Genomic DNA, 4,795 nt, shown 5'->3' with positions numbered 1-4,795 from the left:
GTGTTGAAGAGCAAAGATGTCAGCTTGAGGACTAAGGTGTGCCTGACCCAAGCCATGGTATTTTCAATAACCTCATATGCATGCGCAAGCTGGACAATGAATAAGGAAGACTTCAGAAGAATTGATGCTTTTGAGTTATGGTGTTGGAGGAGAATATAGAAAGTGTCATGGGCTGCCTAAAGAACCAATAGATCCGTTTTGGAAGAAGTGAAGCCAGAGTGCTCCTTGGAAGCCAAGATGGCCAAACTTCGTCTCTCATACTTTGGACATATTGTCAGGAGGGACCAGTCACTGGAGAAGGATATCATGTTTGTTAAGGTGGAAGGTCAGAGAAAAGAGGAAGACCCCTAACAAGATGGATTGGCCAAGTGGCAACATCAGTGAACTCAAGCATGGCGACAGTAGTGAGATTGGCCCAGGATCGGGCAGTGTTTTGTTCTGCTGTGTATAAGGTTGCTATGGGTCGGTACCTACTCGATGGCACCTAACAACAACAACAATCATAACTATGGGCTCCTGGTGTGTTGCTATAGGATCAGTACTGGACTGCTGAATACAACATCGGCGGTTCAGATCCAACAGTCATTCCTCGGAAATCCTATACTGGGTGAGTGTGAGTCCAAAATTAACAACACAACAACATCATAACTAAGAGGGAGACATAGTCTTACCTGGGCCATATTTTTGATCAGCTGATCAAAGTCATCACAAGCAGATTTCCCGTTGATGTGTGGAGTTGGAGATCCCATAAGTGCTTCCACGTTCCCATCATTTGAGGACAATAAAAATGATTCATTTTGCAGAGCAGGAATTACAGCCTGGCTGAGATGTGGAATGTGGCCATAGTCAACATTTGAAGTCGTAGAAGCTGCACTGTTTACCTATGGGTAATAGACAGGCCATTAATAATTATAGCATCTCATAAACTATTTCAGAAATTCCAAAATGTCCACACAGTTGAACCAGTCATTTTGTCATTTTACTCCAAGAGGTTTATTTCAAGGAAAAACAAAAATTGAATAATTCACAAAGATGCATATCCAAGAATGTTCAGTGCACTACTTACTATTCATCAGATTAGGGGTAGTGGTGGTGGTAAGGCTTTCCATTGTTCAACTCCAGAGAAAACATCAACATGCACAGTCACGTACACAATGTGAAGTGAAAACGAAAAAGCGGTGTGGACAATATAATTCTATTTTGTTGTTAAGTGCCGTCGCATCACTCCCATCTAATAGCTATCCTGTATAGGGTTTTCTAGGAGCGGCTGGTCAGTTTGAACCACCAACTGTGCAGTTTAAACTCACGTTGTCGTTCAATGATTATCCTACAGTGACACACCAGCACTCCATAATCTCATATACATTAAGAAAAAAAGAATATATATCAATCTATAATAGCACTAATTGTTCTTGAGCGATGACATTCCTGGGGTCATTTACTTTCTGCGTGTTTGAATGGTTATAACAATGTATAACAAAGAAATCTGCCTTGCCCCAGAAGATAACTGGCCTTTGTCCCCCATCCCTGGTAGGTAACTTCTGGAGAGACTGTTGTTGTTGTTACTAAGTGTCGTCAAGTCAGCTCCAACTCATAGAAACCCTGTATAGGGTTGCCAAGGAGCAGCTGGTAGGTTTGAACTGACTACCTTGCTGTTACCAGTTCAATGCTTATCCTACACCACCAATCAGTATTCCTTGTAGCAACTGTTGTTGTAGGTAACTGTCGCTGAGTCAGTCCCGACTCATACTGGCCCTGTATAAGGGTTCCAAGTTGCAGCTGGTGAATTTGAACCGCCGACCTTGTGGTTCAAACCAACGTTTGGGTTCAGTGCTTTATCCCACAGCACCACACCACAGTGGACCCCTCTTACTATATCCATTCGTTTGGACTGATGAGATGGTGGATCTCTCAGACAATGTGAAGTCAGCATGATCTCCAGGAAAGGAACGCCAGACTGAGGTCTATCATGCCTAGATAATAAAGTTCTATCAAAACTCTGGATGCTACAGCTAGAGTTAGCTTCCTGGTTTGGCAATATTCCTCACGTACTATCACACATCAGTTCCTTGGAACAAGTGAGGTTTGGCATTTGGAGCCCCCGTCAAGTACCCTAACTATCTCCTCTTTTGTTGTGTTGTGTGCCATCGACTCAATTCTGACTCAGTGTGCCATCAAGTCAGTTCTGATTCATAGTGGCCCTATAAAAGTTTTCAGACACTGTAAATTTTTATGGGAAAAGAAATCCTCATCTTTACCCACAGCATGGCCTTGTGATTCACAGTGCAATGCTTATCCTACAATGCCAACATGCTCTTCCTTTGTTGTTGATATTAAGTGCCATCGAGTCGGTTCTGACTCGTAGCAACCCTGTATAGTGTTTCTGAGGAGCAGCTGGTGAGCTTGAACCACTGACCCTGCAGTTCAAATCTACCTTGTGCTCCAGTACTTATCCTACAGTGCCACACCAGGCTTTGAACCTGTATCCTTTCCCTGTAATAAGCCACAGTGAGAGTATAATAGCTTTCAGGAGTTCTGTGAGTCCTCCTCATGAGTAATCAAACCTAAGGTTGATTCTGAGAATTCCCTAAACTTGTAGTTGTGTGGTCTTGTGTGGGCTATTTCCTCTAACTCTGTAGGTAAACCCCAACTCCTTGCAATTGGTGTCAGAAGTCTTGGGCTTCAAAAAGGCATACCTGTACATGCCCATTATAAAGGATAATCTACAATTAGTCGTCAGAAAAGTTAGGTCAATGACGTTTTGGATCACTCCGTAGCCTCAAATCCTGACTTCCTTTTTCCTTCTCATTTGAGACCAGCTCTCAAACACACCTCACAGCTCCTTAAACCGCCAATCTGCTTCCTCTGTCAGCCAGGTACATCCTTTCCCTAAATATTCCGATGACTTATTTCTTTATATTATCCTGGCATGCTCAACAATAGATGCCCTCCTAGATGCCCTCCTTGACAACCCTATCCAGTTTAGCACCCAACAGCATGTTCACGGGCTTACCCTGCTCCGGTTTTCTTCATGGCACTGATTACCAGCTGCCAAACACTCTGCTGTCATAGAAATTCCATCTGAGGCAACGGACACAGACTAGGATGTGAGACTTGCCAGCAGACGAAATTGGACTCTTTGATTCCCTATGATATCCTCAGTCTCTTGGAGAGTGACTGAAACAGAGCCGGTGTTCAATATACATTTGCAGAATAAATGTTTATGCATTTTTTATGAACCTATTCTAATCTAATTTATCCAACAATTGTCCAAGCATTAGCATCTCTACTTTGTAAAAAAAATGAAACTGCACCAAGTCACCCACCTAATAAGGAGTTATGACACAGACATTCCCAGCAGAGGATTCCTATCATCTCTGTATTGCCAAGCACACTGTCCTTTGAACTAAGATTTCTGGAACTTATATGAGGTAAAAGCTTCCTTTGCAATAAGCTATCACAATATTTTGCAACGCATCATCAATTCTCACTGAAGAGTGCATTACCTATTCTATTATTTATCTTACGTACAATCATTTAATAAAGCAGAAAATTCACTGAGTTATCAAAGTTACCCATAATTCAACCGCTATATGGGCTATTATGCTCACAAAGGAAAAAGAGATCAATGTGTTGAAAAGAGGAATTTGGGAATCCTTTCAAATGCTTATTTTAAAATCTACAGAAGGCATGATCAATTATTATTTTTTTCAAAAACAAGATTATGCCAAGCCTTTTTTTTTTTTTTACCCTGAGCCATGGCAACGTCAATAACGTCTGCTAACAGAAGTTACACTGTTCAGGTTGAAGCAGATGGCATAATGAAATCGGCAACAGGCTGAGGATCCCACACACCAGGACCTAATGCCTATGGTATGTCTGCATAGGAAAATAATATTTGGACTTCTGCTAGGGTGAGCCAGAAGGAACAAATCACATTCCAAAAATAGAGTCTAATCTATAAGAAGTTAACTGCTGAAAGAGAAGCTCTGATATTCTGAACGACAGGACATGAAGGCGAGGTGTCCTGGTTGCTGAAAGGTCAGGGGTTGGAATCCACCAGCAGTGTCACAGGAGAAAGTTTCTAGTGATCTAGAAAAGTCTATGGAGTAGTTCTACACTGTCCTATAGGGTCTCTATGAGTCAGAATAGAATCAGCAACACAAAAGATGGGAAGACGCTCAGAACAAAGTTTGTAAGACCAGAGCAGGTATAATATTACAATATATTTAATGCCATGTGTCTTCCTCTAAATTGTTAGAGATGAAATCAATGCCAGTGGCTTTTTCTGACTCTTTCCCACCCTTGAGGTCTACAGAAAGGTGACAGCAAATGTTGGAGAGATCACATTTTTAGTTATCTACTAAATATGGTATCACATAAGGATTTTTAAATTTGCAAATTTATGTCCATAAATCAAAAGTACCTTTTGAATCTGTTATAATAAATGCTAATTAAAAGAGCTTTCTGAAATAGAGTCTCCTTTAGCAACAGGAATTATCTCTATTTGCCTTGATTGCTCTGTTCTTAGCACACTTTCTATGAATGTTTAATAAAAAGAACTTGACTCCCATCTTTGCTTTATGGAAAAGGAAATAAATGGAACAAAATAAATACCTGTGATTTTTCTATATAAATAAACATTCTGTGTAATGTAAATTTGCTAGTAAATTAGTAAGAGTCACTAAATAATTATCTGTTTTCTGTGTAACTTCTGGTTGTTATTTCAGACTGAATAGGGGTTTCTTCAGCTGAATAAATAAAAATATATCAACTTAAGTTATTAATTTATTTA

General features: G+C 40.4%; 1 protein-coding gene across 1 annotated transcript in view; it reads right to left on the bottom strand.

Annotated features, from left to right (window-relative positions):
* The window catches only part of MPDZ (multiple PDZ domain protein), a 236,534-nt gene that overhangs the window by 176,124 nt on the left and 55,615 nt on the right, over positions 1-4,795 (bottom strand). The window lies entirely within an intron of this gene.

This window comes from Chrysochloris asiatica, unplaced genomic scaffold, assembly GCF_000296735.1.
Source record: "Chrysochloris asiatica unplaced genomic scaffold, ChrAsi1.0 scaffold00065, whole genome shotgun sequence".
In the NCBI taxonomy this organism is placed as follows: domain Eukaryota; kingdom Metazoa; phylum Chordata; class Mammalia; order Afrosoricida; family Chrysochloridae; genus Chrysochloris; species Chrysochloris asiatica.
The sequence above is the reverse complement of the archived record's forward strand: the minus strand, read 5'-3'. Positions and strand labels throughout refer to the sequence as shown.